Genomic DNA, 23,118 nt, shown 5'->3' on the forward strand with positions numbered 1-23,118 from the left:
ACTCCCCTGTTTCTGCTGTTTCTCTGATCCTTCCTCTGTATCTTTTTTGCCAGAATTCTCATTCTCTGCCCATACTGCACACATTGGTATTCCCTACGGTGATGTCCTTGGCTATCTCCTCGATTTGCTTGCTCATTCTCAATGATTTCACCACCCCTGTGGCTTCAACCATGGCTTGTGTTTGGATGAGTCCCAACTCTATCCGGGGAATACAAATCCCATACCTCTCTCCTGGGCAACAGACCCATATGCATGACATCCTATGGTATATCTTCACTGGATATCTCCAAGGAATCTCAGACTGGGGGATGTACCCCAAACTAAACTTAGCACATCCCTTCTTCTATCCCCCAACCTGCTCCTCCTCCTTTATTCCTCATTTGCTTGAATATAGTACCCTCTCATACCCCCGCAAAGCTAGAAATGAGGGCTTCATCCTTGAATCTCCCTCCCTACCCCACATCCTGTAAATCACCAAGTCCTGTGGGACTATTACTTAAATACTCTTTTGTCCTTTTCCTTCTTTTCTTACCAATAACCTCCTGCCTTACTCCATTTGGGGGCTGGATTTCTGCAAGTTTCCTAACTGACGTTTCTGTCTCAATCTCTGTCCCCTCCCCAACTTCCAGCTATCTGTTTTCTATGTCCAGGGAGTCTCCCTAAATTACAGAACTGCATATGGGATTCCTCTCCATAAAACATTTCCTGGACTTCTTCTTGCCCTAGGATAATGTTGGAATTCTTTAGCTTAGCATAAAAGGTCCTTCGTGATCTGGTTCCTGTCTCCTTTTCCAGTGTCACATTTCAGTGCTACTTCTCTTAATCACACAGAAATACATATTCTTGGAATGCGGAGTGCCTTCTTTTTGTTTCTATGCTTTTGCACGTACCGCTCACTTTTACTGAAGTGTCCTTCCCGACCTTTCTCAGCTAACTCACATATGTCCTTCAAGACTAAGAGCAGATGTCACCATATCCAAGAAACTTAGCAGGTCATTTATTTTGGCCACTGTCCCATCTACAGATTTGCAGCCCCAAGTAATTAAATGTTCTACCTATCTTTAGCAATGATTGATCAACTTTAAAATGTTGGGTCCTTACAGTACATGTGTTTACTTAATATGTATAAAGATATTTTAACTCTCTTTCCTAATTAGCACTTTGCTATTTGTTGGTAAAGGAATCTAGCTGTCAGCCCAACAGGTCTGGCTGGGCACTAGATTCTATGCTAACTCTTGTCTACACACATCTATGGAAAGCTAAGTGCTGCCCACGTTTCTAAGCCATTTGTCCAGGAAACACTGTGACATACAGCTAGGCAAGTTGTGCACTACATACATTCACAATAGAAATATGTTCCAATCTCTCCTCATGGCAAATGATCAGCTGAATCCCAAATGCTACCACATGCTCCAACCACAGTCAATGGATTGGGTCACCTTGCATGGTGGGGTTGCCCAGTTTTAGCCTATGCTGGCATTTCTCTAGGGAATTGCATTTTGGTTAGATCATTAGCTAATAGCTAGTCCTCTCAGGTTTCTGCCCTATGGGCAGCAAGAGGTGATATGCATGTTAAAAAAGAAAAAAAAGAAAAAACTTGAGAATCAGCCAGATTTGGATTTGAAATTTTGTTCTGCCAATTGTGTAGTCCTAAGAAACCTCTTAGATCTCTTTGATTGTCATTCCCCTTCTTCATTGGATATTAACACTTAACTTACAGGGACTGCATAGTAATGTATGAGTTAAGGTATGTAGACCACCGAGCACTGATTCTGATCAGTTCATGTTTTTCCCTTCTTCCCATCAAACTATCAGCCTCTGTGGCACAAGTGGTCATAAATCAAGGTGTACCAAGGACACACATCGTCTACTGACTCAATCATTCTGTCTAAGTGTCCATTTCATCTAGGCATCTGTAACATCCAGGGCTCAAAAGAATAAAATGGATATTAGTCAGAAACCCTCAAGTTACATACCCTGAGTTCAGAGAAGAGAAACTTCAGCCAAAATCATTGCCACTTACATTTTTTGGTTTTGCTGGATTTCTTCTTACTACTGCTTACCTGATTGTTTACTATTTTTTGTTGTGTGAATTCTCAACAAATATCTCATTTCTCTTTTAGCTGATATTGTTTTTCTCACTGCTGATGTTGCTATGAATGTTGGGATTGATTTACTGGAGAAGTGAGGGACTCTAGGATCTTGTCTACAATAGTTCAAGTTATTTGAAAAAACTCAACACATAGTAGCCCAGGCTAGAGATTCTTAAAGACATAATGTCTACAGGATCAAAGATGGCATTTGGAAACAATAGGTAACAGTGTTTCTGAAATTACTTCCTCCACAATACACCTCCCATAATTTTATGTATTTATGCATTTGATGCACGTATGTTAAAATATGTTTATGTGTGCTGCAGTCCATGGGGTCACAAAGCATAGGACATGACTGAGCAACTGAACTGATGTTATTGAGAAGGCTGGATGTGGGGTTGGAAGCATATTTTAATGATAGATGAAATGTATTTCCTCTGTGGAGAGAACAGCTATCATTTCTTTGGACTTGTGTTCCAGGTAAATCTTTGAACAATTCACTAAAGAAAACATAGCAAGCTTTATAATACTTACATTTTCTCAGAGGAAAATCCCACATCTCCCAGGCAGACTACACTGTCACATGCAAGGAAACTGACCTACATTAACATCCAAAGGCTGTGGTCTAAGGAAAGAAAAAAAGAAACCAAGAGACAAAACTGAGAAGCAAGGAAGTAATGGACTTTTCCAGCTAGTTGGATTGTTTATGTCAACCTCAATCTTGACTCCACACTTAGCATGAAGAGACAGTGAGCTCAGAGGAAAGGAAATGGATTTGCTGGGATGGAGGAAATGAGTTGGAATCCCACCCCCTAGCATTTTGGCAGTCACTAGCTTGTTTACAAATAGTCCAGTTCTCTCTCCCGGGCACATGGTAGGATTGAATTTTCCACCCACTTAAAGTTAGCTGTGGTCTAAGTCTGGTCCATGAAACATGAGCACAGTCAGGTGAATCACTTCTGAATGCCAGATTTAAGAGTTGATGGATTCTCTTCTCTCATCGCCATGGTGACGGCCAATGCACCAATTATAGCTGCCCTGTCAGTATGCAATCCAGAGTGAGGACCATGATGATTTAGAGAAGGATTCCTGATAGACCCTCAACTCCACACTTTGCATGAGAGGGGATTAAAATTTTATTATTTGATGTCTCACAGATTTGGGGGTTGTCTGTTACTGCCATGTAATCCAGTCTATGCAGATTGATGCAAGTCTTTCTGCAGACTACTGAATAAAATTTTTGCTTCTTTGAGCATCAGGTTTCTCATCTCCAAAATGAAGATAACTATAATAATAGCTACTCTCATCAACTCTTCCAAGGATCTAAAATTAGCATGTGAATTATAAATCCTTTTAACATTGGCAAGTATCATCCCTATCAGATTATCCATTATAAGGATGGAGGAATTTCCCTTCTCCAACTGACTTCAGAATATATTTCTTTCAAGGTTTGGCTTTGGCTTATGAAGAGCAGTCTCAAGGATAATAAAAGCTTTCAATGAACTTTATCACCAGGCTTTCATTAAGGATCAGAATCCATTGTTTAAACACTGCCTAATAGAATCTAAGGCTTAAAACCAAAAAAAAAAATTGATAGTTGAAAGATTCCAGATCCAAGAGATTTGCATCCTATTGATCACCTGGCTACGAGCTAATAGAGCAGCACAATGTTCCCCCACACTATTTCTGGCCCCAAATCTGAGAGGCTATCCTTTTATCTGCCAGAGTTCTGAGATGGCATGTTGAATTTGTTACAATATTGCTTCTATTTTATCTTTTGACTTTTTAGCCATGAGACATGTGGGATCTCAACTCCCTGACCAGGGATCGAATCCTCACCCCCTGCATTGGAAGGCAGTTTAACCACTGGACCACCACGGAAGTCTCTGAGATGGCATGTTAATAATGAAGTACCTTCCACCAGTAATACAACCAGGAAGCCCGAGCCTTCTGTGCTGCACAACTAATCATTCCTCTTCATCACCTCACTTCATGCCCCACTCTTGGGTTTACTTCTTTACATTCTATGTGTATGTCTGTGTCCCTTAGGAGACTGCAAAATCTCAGCTCATCTTTGGTCCCTGGGAGCGGTTTCTGCTACAGTATCTGTACTGGATGGTCACCAGATCAAAGCCTTTCCTGTAAAAGGGAAATTTACTATATCCCCAAACCTTTCTAACCATGAAAACAGACTTCTTTCTTCTTTTTTTTTTTTAAACCAGACCAGACCTTTTCAGAACTCTTAACCCCTGGTCAATTCTCACCTCCTAAAAGAAAACAGAATACCCCTGCGCCCTCTCCTATGGAGATTAGAAAGGCAATCACCATGTTGACCTTTAATCTTCAGCGCTCTTCATGGGCTCTGCTGTCTAGATCCTTTATCATTTTTATCAGGCCCATACTCTAGCTTTCACTGCCCATCTTAAAATATGGTGCTTAGACCTATTCTATCAAGTAGAATGTAATTCCCTTGGTGGTGGAAATGACATCTATCACGGTATCACTGCCTAACAAAGTTTCTGGCTCATTGTAGGGGCTCAATAAATAGGACTAAATAAATGCATGAATATAAATAGTACCCCCCAGGCATAGTCTCACCCAGTTCATCTGAGACTGCCTCTTTTTATCATGACCGCAGGCTTCCTCTGTCCCACCAGTTCTCACTGCCACTTCCTGTCCTGTGTGCGACCACACAGGAAGGCGTCTGACTGTTCTCTCAGTCTTATCAGAGCAGTAGACTCTGTCCGTGAGGCTCATCTTCCTAAGTACTTTGTGAAGCTGCTGAAACACCCCAGGAACTGTCTCAGGACATACCATCTCCCTCAGCAACCAGGTGGGAAGCATAATCTCACCTCAGCCTAAAATTTTCCACGAGGTCTGTTCCTGCTTCCTCCAGACTCACTTCATGTCACCTACCACCCACCTCCACCATGCATCTGTACTCCAACCTCCTTGTTCCTTGAAGACACCAGGATTATTCTTGTCTCAAGACCCTGGCACATGCTTTTTCCTCTGCTCCAAAGGTTCTCTCTCAACCCCTTCACTCATCTGCACCCAAACATCATTTCCTCAGAGGAGTCATTCCTGACCCAGACTAGAATTGGGTATTATTTGATTTTCTTAGCATTGCACCTCTTTCCTACAGAGAAGGAATGATGGTTTATGATGGACTGTTTCTAAGTTTCCTAAGGGCAGGATAAGGACTTTACTTATTTTGATCGTTTCTATGTCACAGTATCTAAAATAGCACCAAATTCATAGTAGGTACCCAAGAACTATTTGTTGGTAGAAGAAGTCAGCCTCTCTCTTTCTAAACTCAAAAGCTCTGTGAGGACATAGACCATTATTTTTGCTGATCACAGTATGACTAAGGACTGCACAGTAGCTGGTGCAATAATCATATGAAAAAGGGGAAGGGTGGAGGGAAGGTATATTTAGGGAGTTTGGGACTGCCATGTACACACTGCTATATTTAAAATGGATAACCAACCAGGTCTTAACTGTATAGCCCAGGGAACTCCGCTTAATGTTATGTGGCAGCCTGGATGCAAGGGGAGTTTGGGGGGAAATGGAACTTGTTTGTGTATAGCTGAGTCTCTTTGCTGTCCACCTGAAATTATCACACCTTTAATCGACTATACACCAATATAAAATAAAAAGTTTATTTAAAAATAAATAAAAAATTAAAACTTCTGACAAAAAAAAGTCCAGGGCCAGAAAAATAAGGAAAGAAGAGAAACTTTTTCCAATTGCTTATCTTTCTCTGAGAATCACAGATTTCTAACATCTTACATCTACTCTAGGGTTTGGTATGACATATTTATATTTGATGCAGAATAAAACACAAAATATATTTAACTTTAAAAAACCAATCATGTGAATAAATAAGGAAGGAAAATAGGATGAAGGGGAAGAAGAACAGACAGAAGAGACAAAATTAGCAATATAATCCCCTTTACCAGGGCTTCCCAGGTGGCTCAGTGATAAAGAATCTACCTACCAATACAGGAAACATGGGTTCAATCCCTGGGTCAGGAAGATCCCCTGAAGGAGGAAATAGCAGCCCACTCCAGTACTCTTGCCTGGAGAATCCCATGGACAGAGGAGCCTTGAGGACTACAGTCCACGGGGTCACAAAAGAATTGGACACAACAGAGCAACTGAGTATGTACACACCCTCAAAAGGGTCTCAATTTGGCTAATAAATCATATGGTCACCATAGCTGTGTCTCACAATGTGTCATAGATATTTTTAGGTCAAAGAGCAAAGGATGAGAGAGATTAGGTCTTGGAAAGTTGCCATGTCTCTAGAGGAGTCACAAGGCAGTCAGAAAGCCAGATAAGGATAATTCACATTCTGGTAGTTCTAGAAGATTCTCAAGGAGCCTCAGGGGTGTTCTCAGTCTCCAATGGGCTGTTTCTATCTAAATGCTTATGGGAGGCTCAGATAGGGAACTGGCCTGGTACATTAGAGGAGAAATCAAAATATCTCCTATCATTTCCCTGTCCCATTAGACATGTGCACACACATGCACATGCACACAAACACAGACACACAGACACACACACACAGAGAAGATGGAAGCAGAGAAGTATGTGAGTTTTTCTATTTTCTCAAATCTCCAAAACTCAAGGCTTCCGACTTCAAACTTCTCATCTCATTCATATTCCCCAGGTTGAAACTGATGGAAGTCTTAAAAGAGAGAGACATGTTTGAGCCCAGATCTAAAGCAGTAACAGCTTTTCTGCCTTGTTCCTCTAGCTCTCCTTATGGCAAAGTTTTCAAAGTTGAAATTCTGTGTTCGTTATCAAGTTTAACAGAAGACAGAGTCAATGCACAACCTTTACGTTCTATGAACTAACGTAATTCTTGGAGTCCAAAAGCTGTGTTACAGTGTGCAGTAAGTTTCTTTTCCAAAAGTTCTTATCACCCTGAACTTATCTTTCTATGGATTGTAATGATAGGTTCCTGTAGCTGGAGTCACAGAGAGTGACTGAGATCCAACTCTTTCCACATCCTAGTATGAATTTTGCTGAACATACTTAACAGGAACAAATACTTTCAGTGCACATGCACGCACATGCATACACACACCCATAACCAATGTCTGTGTTTCTTTGTGTATATACACAAACACACATTTACACACACACACACACACACACACACACACCCCTGTATTCAGATTATACCACAATGCATATTTCCATGGGGATGGATGTTGCCACTCTTTATAGATGGATATGGTTCAACAAGCACACACACACACACACACACACATATATATGTTGATTTATGAATATTTACATAACATATTCATATAAGAATTTATATATTCACTCATTCATTCAACAAATATATCAAATGTCTCCTATGAGTCAGGCTCTGTTCTAGAGGCTTGGAATATATCTGCGAACACACAAGACAAATATCCTTGCCCCTTCTAGAAATTACATTCCAGGCTAGGGGGGACAATGTTAAAGAGTAAACATAATAAATAAATTAAATGCTATCTTAGAAGGTAAGTGCTACAATAGACTGAGATCAGAATGTGGCTGGAGTGGGTGGTTTGCAATTGTAAACAGGATAATAGAGTGCTATGTAGGTTTCATTGAGAAGCTGATTTTTGAACAAAGACATAGAAAGTGAGAGAATAGTCTATGTGATAGCTGTAGGGTAGGGTTTTCCAGTTATAACCACTGCAAAGACCTTGAGGTGACAATGTATCAGACGCTAAGGAACAGCAAGGAATATCTTAGAATGTAAAGATGGAGGGAGAATATGTTATAGGGAATATGGTCAGAGAAATGCTGGAGACCAGATCATATAAAGCATATAGGTAATATACAAAGTGCTGTGCATGTATATGGAGTACATGCACAGGCATGTTTGTATTTTTAGTCTTAAATGTACTTAGCCTTATGTGTATTTTTACTGTTGAAGTATGTTATACACATATAGAAAATTATAAATTGTATATATATATATGTGTGTGTGATATTCTTTTTATTATGTCTAGATATGCTATACCTATGATGATGGATGTCCATTCATATACTTATTGTGCAACTGAATGTTGCTGTTGTTGTTCAGTTACTAAATTGTGTCCAACTCTTTGTGATCCCATCGACTGTAGCCTACCAGGCTCCTCTATCCAAGGAATTTCCCAGGCAAGAATACTGGAGTGGGTTGCCATTTCCTTCTCCAGGGGATCTTCCTGACCCAGGGATTGAACCCACATCTCCTGCTTGGCAGGTAGATTCTTTACCACTGAACCACCTGGTAAGCCCGCAATTGAATGTACATGTGAGTTTATGGACTAAAGTGGCACCCCATATACGTGTGTGTGTGTGTGTGTGTGTGTATGCTTATGCACTACACTGGTGCACATGTCTACAGATAGTCATGTGTCACTGTAAATGATAAGAAAATCTCACACTTATATGAACTGTCTGCAAATTCATGGGCTTTGTCTGCAAGCAACTGGCAGAAGGCAGCTAGCCACGTCATTGCTCCTCACAAGAGAACCCCGCCCTCAGGCAGAAAGCAGCCATGCTGAATGGATGAGGAGACAGGTCTTAAAAGACTGTGAGTCTTGAGTCATGAGACTGGAGAAGACAGCAAAGCCATGAGCAGCTGAGAAAAATGCAAGGTTTTCTGACATCAATAAATTATTGACCTGATTGTGGCACTCAGTCATTTACCATGAGCATCAGAAGTGCCAGCCTGTTCTGTCAGTTCCTACTAGAGAATTGCTTTTATCTTTCTTACTCTTTTTCTTCCACTTGTTGCTGGCAAATAAATTGCTGATACACATGAATTTTAATTTCAGATTTTATTCTTAAAAAACATGGTGTATAGGGTAAGATATAACGTTGGGTTTTTTTTCCTATTTTCCATACTTGTCAGAGTTGTAAACTTAAAGCCAAGTTAATTAAAGTCAATGGAGAATGTATTTTTTTTATTAAACTTCTCTTGCTATTGATTTTGCCCTTTCATACAAACAGTACAGACTTAGCCCTCAAAATCAAAAATACTGTAGAGCAAAGAAAAGGAATAATCAAGCTCCCAAGATGATTTACAAACTCCAACACAGGATTTCAGAGGTGGCTAGGATTTCAGGGGTGGCTGAACTGGCAAGATGTTGAGAAACTAGGTCAGCTAAGGACAGACAGACCCAGCTGTGAGCCAGCTGAAATTTGTGAGGCCAAATTCCCAGGTATATTTGGCTTATAAAAGCTGTGGTTTCTTCACAGTACAAACATCTGGACCATTGCAATAGTCTCCTAATTTTTATTCCCATTTTCAGTCTACCCTCCAATCCATTTTCCATCCGGGATGTGGATGCATCTTCCCAAGGCATAGTTCTGATGATATCATTTGTAAGCTGAAAACTTTCAATGACTTCCTCTATCCAAGTATCTGCAAACTACAGCCCATAGGCCAGATCCAGACCACCACGTACTCTTGTAAATAAAGTTTTACTGGAACACAAACATGCCCTTTTGTCTATATATTTTCTATGGCTGTTTTCATGTTACAATGGCAGAGAGTAGAGACCATATCACCTTTACAGCCTGAAACATTTTCAATCTGCTTTTTTATGAAAAGAGCTTGCCAATCCCTCTAATGCGTTAAGTAAGAACCATAGTCTCAGTCTAGCATTTAAGACCTTCCAAACAATTGCTTGACTCATTGGAAAAGACCCTCATGCTGGGAAAGATTGAGGGCAAGAGGAGAAGGGGGCAACAGAGGATGAGACGGTTGGATGGCATCACTGACTCAATGGATATGAGTTTGAGCAAACTCAGGGAGACAGTGAAGGACAGGGAAGCCTGGCATGCTGCAGTTCATGGGGTCGCAAAGAGTAGGACATGACTTAGCATGTCTGCTAAGAACAAACAATTCCTTCCCACTTTAATTACTATTCTTCTTTTATTGATAACATGGCCCATGTTAGAATCATTTTGGACCAGTCAGTGCTTCCCAAACACTCAATAGCGGAGTGAAGATTGCTCCATGTCCATTGCCTCTTCTTCTGGTTATAGCACTTGAGTTTTGCTTTGGAAGACTGCTCCCCTTCAACTCTCAGTCTTTGTGGTTCTTGGGGGCTAACCCTATCTCTCACCCCCGTAAAGAATAATGACAAGAACTGGCAATTAGAGTATTCCATTCTTTGTATCATGCACGATTGATTCCAAAATAGTCATGTGACTGAAGCTACACCAATGGGGCATAATTTGTATTTACTTATTTCCCAAACTATTGGGAAAAGAAAACTATTTTTCCACTGAGGTTCTTGAGCCTATCAACTGTAACCAATACTAGGGAGAGATGACTTGAGAATTAAGTCAAAATAGAGGGAAGTAGTGCCACTCTAGATGAAGAATCTGATCCCAATGGCATATTGTTGGTATCTGGTTTGAACTATACCTGAAGCAAGACTACTTATATACTTCTTATGTGTAGGAAATGAGAAGGTCTCTTTTTGCTCTTGAGAAGGTTGAATAGGTTTCTGCCCCTTATAATCCAAACGGTGCTGCTGTAAACACTCCTCCTGTTTCCTTAACTATATGTCATTGCTCTGTCTCCTCCCTCAGCTTTGAATGCCTCCTTCCTGGTTCTCCCTGACTGTAATTTATCCTCTCTCAAACCTCATTTTTATGCAACCTTGCTCTTCCTCTCAATGAAGTACAGTCTCTTACTTTTGAGCTCCATAGCTTAATTCTACCTTTCTTGTCATCTAGACCCATACTTTGTGCCCATACTTTGTACTAAGTACATGAAAATGTTTGTTGAATAAATAAACAAACAAATTCCTTGTGTGGAGAGAATGATTCTCTTAACGATTAGATTTGAGATTAGCGTTTAGGGGCATGAGAAATGCCTCAGACTGAAGCGGACTTTCATTTGAAATCACAAAACTAGCTCTGATTGTTTAGTAGCATTAAATGTTTAGAAATGGTGCAGAAGCACACTGTGGAAAGCAGTATAGAGGTTTCTCAAAAAACTAAAAATAGAACTACCATATGATCCAGCAATTCTACTTCTGAGTATATATCCAAAAAAAAAAACAAAAACAGTAATTTGAAAAGATACATGAATCTCAATGTTCATAGCAGCTTTTCATAATTGTCAGGATGTGAAAACTAAGTGCTTATTAGCAGATGAATGTATAAAGAAGATGTGGTATCGACATACAATGGAATACTACTCAGTCATTAAAAAGAATTAAACTTTGCCATTTGTAGCAACATGGATGGACTTGGAGGGCATTAACGCTAAGTGAAGTAGGTTAGAGAAAGCAAAATTCTGTACAATATCACTTATATGTGAAATCTAAAAAGTACACCACTATTGAATATAAATAAAAAAAGAAGCAGACAACAAATCTAGAGACACTCTATTAATAGTCATAATTACCAATGGGGGGAACAAAGTGGGGAGGGGCAGTATAGAGGTAGGGGAGTAAGTTCAGTTCAGTTCAGTTCAGTCACTCAGTCATGTCCGACTCTTTGCGACCCCATGAATTGCAGCACGCCAGGCCTCTCTGTCCATCACCAGAGGTACAAACTATTAGGTGTAAAATAAAGTGCTGGTACAGTGGTTAAGACACTGCTTCCAACGCAGGGGGTGCAGGTTCGGTCCCTGGTCAAGAAATAAGATAACGCATGCTATGTGGTGTAGTCAAAAGATTTTTTAAAAAGATACAAGGATATATGTTATAATAACTATAAATAGAGTATAACCTTTAAAAATTGTGAATCACTATATTGTACACCTGTAACTTACATAATGCTATACTTCAATTAAAAAATTAAAATAGGTATGGTAATAAACTTAAAAATAAAGACATAAAAAAGAAGTGTTGCAAGAGCAGTACAAAGAGAGCTTATATCTTTTTCACCCAGATTTCTCAGTTGTCAACCCTGGGCTAAATCTTTGGTCCCCACCATACACACATAAACACACACACAAAAATCACACACATGCACACTAACTATTCTTGTTCTTTTTTTCAGTCTCTTGAGATCAGTGTGTGTATCTCCAAAACAGACATAAACCCTTTCCATCCTTATGGCACCACCATATACAGGCCACATTCAGCTGTTGCTCTAAACAGTGTCCATTTTTTACTTTGTGATCTAGAATCCAAATCAGTATCAGCCATTGCACTTAGTTGTTATGTCTCTTGAGTTCCTCCATCCTTTCGAGTCTTTCTTGAACTCGACAGGATGACAAGCCTTTCATTCCACAAGATGTCGCTCAATCTGGGTTCATCCAGTGTCTCCTCATGACCAGACAGACCCAGAGCATGTATTTTTGGCAGAAATAGCATAGACTTGCTGCTGTTTCTCATACTGCATTCCATGGAGAGGTACCTAATGCCACTCTGGCCAACCCCAGATGATGCCAAACCTTGATCACCTGGTCAGATCACTTTCTGCCAGTTTTTTTCACTCTAGAGTCGCCATATTTATCTTTGTGACTGATAAATATTTTATAGTAAGTTATTCCAAAGTAACCAAAATCCTGTACTTCCATAAGCCTCCACTCGCCTGCTTTGGAATTTATCAATAATCCCTACTTGAAACAGCCACCACCCTGGTAAGGACTTTCTATATTCCTCACCCCCACTAAATTTATAATTTATTAGTTGACATTTTACTACAAGGGGCTTCCTGGGTAGCTCAAACAGTAAAGAATCTGCCTGCAATGCAGGAGACCCGGGTTCAATCCCTGGGTTGGCGAGATCCCCTGGAGAAGGGCATGGCAACCCACTCCAGTACTCTTGCCTGGAGAATTCCATGGACAGAGGAGCCTGGTGGGCTCCAGTCCATGGGGTCACAAAGAGTTGCACACAACTGAACGACTAACATGACACAACAGCATTTTACTACAAGGAAGAACTTTCTTTTCTCTCCCTCTTTCTCTCTCTCTTCACTATAGATGCAATAATTCCTATTTTCTACAACAGAAGGCAATCTGTTATAATCATTTAATTCTTAAAGTGTCCTAGATTTTGTCAGCAGGAGCCCCTGGTTCCAATTTCCTTTTGACTTATCCCCATATTCTTCGAGCACTTTCCTACTTTCAGTTGCCAAAAATCTGGGAGCTCATGTTACATTTGTCTTGCCCCAGCTCTGGAGTCAACCTTTTTTCCAAGGGGCCTTGACTCCTTTTAGTGGAAAACTCTATTTGAAAAGCAAGATATGAGAGCCTGGTGTACTCATTGCTCCTGGAATGGCATTGTTCCTAAGCCCTTTTAGCAGATACAGGTAAGAAATGCGCACATATACACATACATTAACACGCATGTATAGACATACATTTATATACATCTATGTCTATTTCTATATCTATTGATAGGTAGGTAGAGATTTCAAAACAAAGCTATGAATTTACTCTATCTCCAGTTCCAACCTAACACCTGAGATTTCTTTCTTCCTTCCTTTTCCCATATTTATAAATGTCTTCTCTGATTATGCTCAATATTGACTCTAATATTTAAAAAAAAGAACTTGAAAGCAAGAAATTCTTGACTTTGCCTTTCACTAGAGAGCTGAGAATGTGTTCAAGATACAAGGACTAAATAGATCATTGCTGTCCTTTGGTGCCTGGGTCATGTAAAACCTGGCTTTGGCAGTGGAACTACTGACTGGAAAACTTTTCAGGAAATCAGGAGGCTAATTGTCTGCCTTGCTGTCTAAACTCTCTACCTGGCAATAGCCCCTCTTTAATCGGTCTCGTAGGCTTCTTAAAAGGAGAAATGAAAAAATATTTTCAAGATCTCTCTGTGGCTCTCGAGAGATGGATGCTGTTTATATACAAAGAGTAATCATTGTTGCTGTGTGGAAAAAAATGTTTTCCAGAATCTCTGCTCTTCTCAGGCTGCTAAAGAGGTGAGGCAGCTACCAATGGCATTAGGTGCAATGACATAAGTCAAAATGAATTACAAACAACCCTCAACTCCCATATTTTTTTTCTTTTATTTATTTTACTTAAAAAAATACTGTATACCACAAGGAATGCAAGTGAACCTGTGTTGTTACTTAAAGGCACAAACCTTTTAATCCCCTGGTCAAGCAGGGCATGCTGTCTGGGGTAAAGCAGACAACAAGCAGAAAAGTCCGAGTGGCCTTGATCCAAGATCTGTCTTTTCTTCAACTTTAACAACCCAGAAAGGGACACTCTCTCTTGCTAAGTCCCTTCTTTGGGAAGGAGGAAATTGACTAGGCCCAAGAGGTTTCCATTAAATGGACTGAATGACTTTCTCAGCATCACACGAGGTGATACATGTAGAATCAGGTCTCAACCAAAGAATGCTATGGTCTTTGTTCATCTAACAGCTGCCCCGTGGCCCCCAGATCTAGGTTTCATAGACCACGATTATCCATTGATAGCTATATTTCAGGCCACTAAACCTACAGACATACATAAACATGATCTCTATTTCTGGCCCTTCCTGGGATCACACAGAATAGCCAAATGGAAGAACCATCTAATTTCCTCATTTTATAAACGAGAACACAAAGGTAAGCAGATTTGTCCAAAAGGGGTTCTACTCTACTGTGCTTTACTTTTCCTTGTATTAGTTCTCCTGCATTTAAAAGCTAAATCTTGGTTAAGGGTCAGCTCTGGATTTAGCTACCTTTCCAGATATCACATTTCTTCCAAATTTTTATGATAAAAGGAAATGCTATCCTAACCCTTTCCTCTCATTCAGTCTCACACTGCATGCCTAGTGCATCCATGCATGTGGCATAGTGCAAAACACACTAAAATGACTCTCATCCTGGCTCTGCCACCAACAGCTGGGTGACATTGGGCAGGTCCATTAACCTCTCTGAACCTCAGTTTCCTTATCTGTGAAATGAAGGTATTGAGTTAAAATATCCATTCATTCCACAACCACATATAGAACAAAATAGAAATGCCCTCCTCCGCTCACCTAGTTTATTTGATCTTAAGCCATGACCTTAGATGGGCTTTCCTGGTGGCTCAGACCATAAAGAATCCACCTGCAATGCAGAAGAGGTAGGTTCGATCTCTGGGTTGGGAAGATTCGCTGAAGAAGGTAACGGCAACACAACGCACTCCAGTATTCTTGCTTGGAGAACCCCATGGACAGAGGAGCCTGGTGGACTACAGTCCATAGGGTTGCAAAGAGTCAGACACAAATGAGTGACTAAGCACATGTGTATGCGTGACCTTAGATAAGTTACCAAATCTACCATGAACTCAGTTTTCTCAACTGTATAGTGGGAATAACAGAATTACCTACTTCATTGCTTTGTTATGAAGACTAAGAGATGACTATGTAAAGCACTTACAAAAGTAATTGGCACTTAAGGCAAGCTCTCAAAATTTGCTGACTGTTTTCATTATTGTAGCTATTAACATCCTTATTGCCCTGTCTCCCTGCTCCGAGGCTTACACTTTTTCCTCTACTTGACTTGAGCTTCCTCTCATCTGTTAATTCAAATCCTACCTGGCTTTCAGGACCCGGTTCAAATACTCTTCCACAAAGCCCTGCCTAATTCCCTCCAAACTCTTCCTTGGAACCTTCACCCATGGTCCTCTGAAATCTCACCCTCATTTGAATATGTATTATCTCCTTCTCTAGGCTCCTGGAGGGCAGGGCTTCCATCTGACTGATCTTTAATCCAAGAACCTAGCACAGAACCCAGCAACTTGTAGGGAAGTAGTAAATATTTGTTGAATGAATGAGCTATATAACATTGCTTATATAGCAGATCTACTTGGTTGTATAAATAGTTGCACTGGTTTCATATCAATACACCCGAGAGAGATTTTTTCCTAAGTGTTGTTAATAAAACAACTGATGATGTAGACCAAAAATATACATTAGTAATGCCAAATGCTGCTCCTTAGATTACTTCAAGTTATCTTTGGAGATCTTTTAGATATAAAAAATCTGATGCCCTCCTCCAAAACATTCTGACTCAGTAGATCTTCTTGGGAGTGGAGAAAACCCCCAAAATTGTTCTTTTTGAAAAGTTTCACAAATGATTGTGATGTGTAACCAAAATGTAGATGCTCAAATGTATATTACACTGTAACAATGTTCCCAATTTTTCTCCCTCAAATAACTATTTAAATACACAACCATATAACCTGAAAGGTTTTTTGCTTTTTATGTTCATCACAATCAATATTTTCTTTGCACACTGAGGATCCTCAGTGAGTGATACCAGTCATTAAGAGGGAGCATATTGGAAAGATGAAATACTCTAATTGGCAAAAGATGTAGGTTCTAGAACACACATAGGAAAATACGTATGAAATTTGAATAACCTACTTTTCCTCTCTGAGTTTTAATTTCCCCATTTTAAAAATTCAAGCAGTTATAACAGCAGCATGAAGCTAGTTTGGAGATCATGAGGTCAGCTTGGCTATTCAGATTCATCCCAGTACTGCTTGATTTGCTGGTAGAGCCCTGTTATAAGTGAAAGTATTGTGAGGGCATCATGGAAGTAAGTTGAGAAAATGCTGGTTTTCCAGAGTCTTTAGAGGGGCAGGGGCTTTTCTTCACTGTTTGGAGGCACAATCAACAGCTTTATGTATAAACTGTGCTCCGAGTCACAGAATTTCAAAAGCCCCTCTGGTGCCCCTTTATGGTTTAGATGTCAGGGAAATGCTAATTGTATTCAACTCAATTGATGCTTTTAAACTGTGGTGTTGTAGAAGACTTTTGAGGGTCCCTTGGACTGCAAGGAGATCAAGTCAGTCAATCCTAAAGGAAATCAAACCTGAATATTCACTGAAAGGACTGATGCTGAAGCTGAAACTCCAATACTTTGGCCATCTGATATGAAGAGCTGACCCAGACCCTGATGCTGGGAAAGATAGAAGACCAGAGGAGAAGAGCATGGCAGAGGATGAGATGGTTGGATAGCATCACTGACTCAATGGACATGAATTTGAGAAAACTTGAGGAGATAGTGAAGGATGGGGAAGCCTGGCGTGCTACAGTCCATGGGGTCACAGAGTCAGACATAACTTAGCGACTGACAAATAACAACAAAATTCAACTCAAACCATCTCTACTAGCTTAAGGCCTTTTGGTTACAAGTGACAGAAACACAACTCAAATTATTCTAGGCTGAATAGATTAAGCAGACTTTCCATTAAGTTTTAAGAATAGCTGAAATTGGGCTTTCCTGGTAGCTCAGTGGTAAAGAATCTGCCTGCCAGTACAGGAGACAAGGGTTCAATCCCTGGTCTGGAAAGATCCCACATGCTGAGGGACAACTGTGCCCATGTGTTTGCTCAAGTGCTCTAGAGTCTAGGAGCCGTAACTACTGAGCCCGCGAGTCAAAACTCCTGAATCCCGAATGCTTGAGCCCATGCCCCATAACAAGAGAAGCCATCACAATGAGAAGCCTGTGCACCGCAACTAGAGAGTAGCCCCCTGCTCACCCCAACTAGAGAAAAGCCTGAACAGCAACATCAACACAGCCAAATAAATAAATAAAAAATTTTTTAAATAGCTGAAATTAAAAACTCAATTGTTGCAAGAGCTTTCTCATCGCTTGTCTCTGTGGCTCTCTGCATATTACCTGTGTGTGTTCAGCCAAGCTTCCTCCACACCACAGGCAATGTGGATGATACTTATCTTTGCATCATTGCCCCCAGAAAGGGACTGCCTTTTTCTTGTTCCAGTTTGGAAATTCTGGGGAAGACCTCTGGCCTGACTTGGATCATGTGTCCATACTCTGAGTCAATCACCTAGACTGTGGAGAAACAAGTTCTCTAAGTGTCAACTGCTATTCCTATAACAAAGTTTAAGTAAGAGGGCAAGAAATTTTGCCCCCAAGGAGGGGTTACTTCCAGGAAAAGGATGAGTGCTGGGAAAGCCAAACAATCAGAGTCCAGTGCACTGTTCTGTAGGCATTTGCTGCTGTTGCTAAGTCGCTTCAGTCGTGTCCGACTCTGTGCGACCCCATGGACGGCAGCTCACCAGGCTCCGCCGTCCCTAGGATTCTCCAGGCAAGAATACTGGAGTGGGTTGCCATTTCCTTCTCCAGTGCATGAAAGGGAAAAGTGAAAGTGAAGTCGCTCAGTCGTGTCCGACTCTTAGTGACCCCATGGACTGTAGCCTTTAGGTAGATATATATAAAAGAGTTGCCAGCTAGCCACCTTTCTGAAATATAACTTCATGAAATACATCTTGGTTCTGCTACCAACTAGCTGTGTGACCTTGGGCCACATTCATCATTCATCTCTCTATGTTCTGGTTGCTTACATAAATGACTATTTCCTCTACTTGACTAAGGTTTTTGAGATCAAATAGTAGTTATTATTCATATTAACATCTGCAGGATCCAGTACAAAGTCTGGCCCTTAATAATTACCTGATCTTGTGTTGTGTTATTTTTTTTAATCATATACAAGCAAAGTTTTTGATGTGGCTTACTGCGATGTGCCACTTACTGTGGCTTACTTACGACAATTAGATTTTTTTAAAGATATAGAAAGTGAAAAGTGAAAGTCACTCAGTCGTGTCTGACTCTTTGCTACCACATGGACTATGCTGCTGCTGCTAAGTCGCTTCAGTCATGTCCGACTCTGTGCGACCCCGTAGATGGCAGCCCACCAGGCTCCGTCGTCCCTGGGATTCTCCAGGCAAGAATACTGGAGTGGGTTGCCATTTCCTTCTCCAGTGCACGAAAGGGAAAAGTGAAAGTGAAGTCGCTCAGTCGTGTCCAACTCTTAGCGACCCCATGGACCGAAGCCTACCAGGCTCCTCCATCCATGGGATTTTCCAGGCAAGAGTACTGGAGTGGGATGCCATTGCCTTCTCTGACATGGACTATACAGTCCATGGAATTCTCCAGGCGAGAATAATGGAGTGGGTAAACATTCCCTTCTCCAGGGGCTCTTCCCAACCAAGGGTTCGAACCCAGGTTCCCTACATTACAGGCAGATTCTTTACCAGCTGAGCCACAAGGGAAGCCCAAAGACAGTGAAGGGAATATAAACAAATGGGAAGGAAAGATAAAGCGAAGAGCACAGCATAAAGTCCTGTTAGGAGGCAATAAGAGATATGTGTCTTAAAGCTTCCTGGCAGTCAGAGTAAGGATGGATGTTGAGATGACCCTATGATTAGAGCTGCTAGACACTATAAAAATAAAAATAATAGGATGCCAAGTTAAATTTGAATTTCTGTTTTTAAAAACTGAATAACTTTAGTGTAAGATTTCCTATATGATATCTGGGAAATATTAATACAAAAAAAAAATTTATTGTTCACCAGAAATTCAACGTTATCTGGGTTTCCTGTATCTTACCTGACAATGGCGGTGGTTTAGGTGGTTTAGTCGCTAAGTCATGTCCGACTCTTGTGACAATACTACCTGACAATACTAATGGTAACTATGTTTTCCATGACCAAAGTATAACGAACACACCAATTGCTCAGGTTAAATAGGATTTATTTTTTCGCAACACTAGGTTCCCACTAATAAAGTTCCCAAGAATGGGAATTAACAAGGTACTTAATGATGCTTGATTAGCTGAGACCCCAGACTTTCCCAGTCCTGGTTTCCTCTCTAGGCAACACAAGAATTTGACTCAATGATCTGCAAGGGTCCTCCTTGTACCAGTGCCCTGTGATTGCTCCAGTCTATGATTTTCCAGGCCTGGACTGTGCCTTTTGACTAGAATGGCCCTGTTGGAGCCAAAGGCTACAGACTGGACACTTTGATTTGCTGAATTCTTTACTTCACCCAGGAAGCTGGCCGAAGTCATGCTCTGATTCCCCCAAAGCTTTCATTGTAACTCCAGCTGGTGGCTCTGGCACCCACCCCTGAAGAGACTGGAGTCTACTTCTCTTTGTCTCTCACTGTATGTGTGCCTTTACTGTAGAACTCTGAGTCCAGCAGTGGCTGCAGGTTTCCTGAGGAGAGGTTAGCTGAAGGCTAGGGTAGGAGGACTTCTAAGGAAGCAAAGACAGCTCAGGGAAACAAAGTAACTTATCCTGGTGGCAAGGCAGGTGAGTCACTGGGCAACAACTCTTATCTAAATTCTATAGCTTTTCACGACCCAGATAATCACGATGGTGTGATCACTCACCTAGAGCCAGACATCCTGGAATGTGAAGTCAAGTGGGCCTTGGAAAGCATCACTATGAACAAAGCTAGTGGAGGTGATGGAATTCCAGTTGAGCTATTTCAAATACTCAAAGGTGATGCTGTGAAAGTGCTGTACTCGATATGCCAGCAAATTTGGAAAACTCAGCAGTGGCCACAGGACTGGAAAAGGTCAGTTTTCGTTCCAATCCCAAAGAAAGGCAATGCCAAAGAATGCTCAAACTACTGCACAATTGCACTCATCTCACATGCTAGTAAAGTAATGCTCAAAATTCTCCAAGCTAGGCTTCAGCAATACGTGAACCGTGAACTTCCAGATGTTCAAGCTGGTTTTAGAAAAGGCAGAGGAACCAGACATCAAATTGCCAATATCTGCTGGATCATCGAAAAAGCAAGAGAGTTCCAGAAAAACATCTATTTCTGCTTCATTGACTATGCCAAAGCCTTTGACTGTGTGGATCACAATAAACTGTGGAAAATTCTGAAAGAGATGGGAATACCAGACCATCTGAGCTGTCTCTTGAGAAACCTGTATGCAGGTCAGGAAGCAACAGTTAGAACTGGACATGGAACAACAGACTGGTTCCAAATAGGAAAAGGAGTACGTCAAGGCTGTATATTGTCACCCTGCTTATTTAACTTATATGCAGAGTACATCATGAGAAACGCTGGGCTGGAAGAAACACAAGCTGGAATCAAGATTGCCAGGAGAAATATCAATAACCTCAGATATGCGGATGACACCACCCTTATGGCAGAAAGTGAAGAAGAACTAAAGAGCCTCTTGATGAAGGTGAAAGAGGAGAGTGAAAAAGTTGGCTTAAAGCTCAACGTTCAGAAAACTAAGATCATGGCATCTGGTCCCATCACTTCATGGCAAATAGATGGGGAAACAGTGTCAGACTTTATTTTTGGGGGCTCCAGAATCACTGCTGATGGTGATTGCAGCCATGAAATTAAAAGACGCTTACTCCTTGGAAGGAAGGTTATGGCCAACCTAGATAGCATATTTAAAAGCAGAGACATTACTTTGCCAACAAAAGTCCGTCTGTTCAAGGCTATGGTTTTTCCAGTGGTCATGTATGGATGTGAGAGTTGGACGGTGAAGAAAGCTGAGCGCTGAAGAATTGATACTTTTGAACTGTGGTGTTGGAGAAGACTCTTGACAGTCCCTTGGACTGCAAGGAGATCCAATCAATCCATCCTAAAAGAGATCAATCCTGAGTGTTCATTGGAAGGTCTGATGTTGAAGCTGAAACTCCAATACTTTGGGCACCTCATGCGAAGGGTTGACTCATTGGAAAAGACCCTGATACTGGGTAGGATTGGGGGTGGGAGGAGAAGGGGACGACAGAGGATGAGATGGTTGGATGGCATCACCGACTCGATGGACATGGGTTTGGGTAGACTCCGGGAGTTGGTGATGGATAGAGAGGTCTGGCGTGCTGCAATTCATGGGGTTGCAAATAGTCAGACACGACTGAGTAACTGAACTGAACTGATAGCTTTTCCATCATATAATGCTGTCTCACAAAAAAGTTAACAGAACCTCTAAGGAGATTGATCAGTTTTCCACAGTGAGACATAAGAATTTTTCAGGACTGTGATTAGAACTTGTTGCTCTAGTGAAGCTCTCTGAGTTTAGATTCATTTCCTCACCTACAATCTTATTGGGATTATTTTGAAGGCTGAATGATTTAGAAGAGTGTCTGGAAAATCCTCTCTCCTTTCTGGAATCAAAAATTTTCTGATTCAGCAATCCTACTCCTGGACACATATCCAGAGAAAACTCTAATTCAAAAAGGTACATACACCCCAATGTTCACATCAGCACTATTCACAACAGCCTAGACATGGAAGCAATCGAAATGTCCACTGACAGATGAATGGATACAGAATATGTGGTACATATATACAGTGGAATATTACTCAGCCATAAAAATGAATGAAATAATGCCATTTGTAGCAACATGGATGGACCTAAAGCTATCACACTAAGTGAAGTAAGTCAGACAGAGACAGACAAATATCATAGGATATTACTTATGTGGAATCATAGGATATTATGTGCAACCTAAAATATGATACAAATGAACTTATTTACCAAATAGAAACAGACCCAAGACATAGAAAACAAATTTCTTGTTAGCAAAGGGAAAGGGTTAGGAGGGATAAATTAGGGGTTTAGGTTTAGCAGATACAAACTACTGTATATAAAATAGATAAACAACAAAGACCTACTATATAACACAGGAATTATACTCAATATCTTAAATTATAATGGGAAGGAATATATATCTGAATCATTTCGCTGTACACCAGAAACTAACACAACATTGTAAATCAACTATATTTCAATTTAAAAACAAGTTTGGGACTTCCCTGGCCGTCTAGTGGTTAAGACTCTGCTCACCTACTGCAGGGAGCACAGATTCAATCCCTGGTTGGGGAACCAATATCCCACATGCCAAGCAGTTGGCCAAAAAGTTTTCTGGTACATGCTCCATACTGGTGATTTTGGGGACAAAATGTTAGGCTTGCAAGCTCAGACCTCTAGGCTGTCCTTCCAACCTCTTCCCTTGGCTTCTGTCTACTCTGAGATGACCTAACTCAGCAGTCACACAACTGTGTGCATTTCCCCAAAGACAGCCACACTCTCCAGAACTTTGAGTCCTTCCCTACCACCTTCAAGATATAGCTCAAGAGTCACCACCTGTGGGAAGTTTTTTCTAAACCCTCAGTCAAAGCAGGCATTGCCCAGAAGCTCAGCATGCCTACAGCTCTTACCCCACTAGACTGTGATTCTGGGTTTATACATCTCTCCTCCAGTAAATCATAAATTCTTTACACAAAGCTTTGTTTGTTTGCTATGTAGCCCAGCATTTAATGTAGCACCTCACATGAAGTT

General features: G+C 40.9%; 1 long non-coding RNA gene across 2 annotated transcripts in view; it reads right to left on the reverse strand.

The window, feature by feature from the left end:
• Positions 1-523: 523 nt before the first annotated feature.
• LOC145520061 (uncharacterized) overlaps positions 524-23,118 on the reverse strand; it is a 200,538-nt gene continuing 177,943 nt past the window's right edge. For both annotated transcript variants that reach the window (XR_014064194.1, XR_014064195.1), the window contains exon 6: positions 524-2,718. This is a non-coding gene — a long non-coding RNA (uncharacterized LOC145520061). The remainder of the gene's footprint in view (positions 2,719-23,118) is intronic.

Source organism: Giraffa tippelskirchi, chromosome 1 (assembly GCF_054371585.1).
Source record: "Giraffa tippelskirchi isolate mGirTip1 chromosome 1, T2T-mGirTip1v1.2.pri, whole genome shotgun sequence".
NCBI classification, from domain to species: domain Eukaryota; kingdom Metazoa; phylum Chordata; class Mammalia; order Artiodactyla; family Giraffidae; genus Giraffa; species Giraffa tippelskirchi.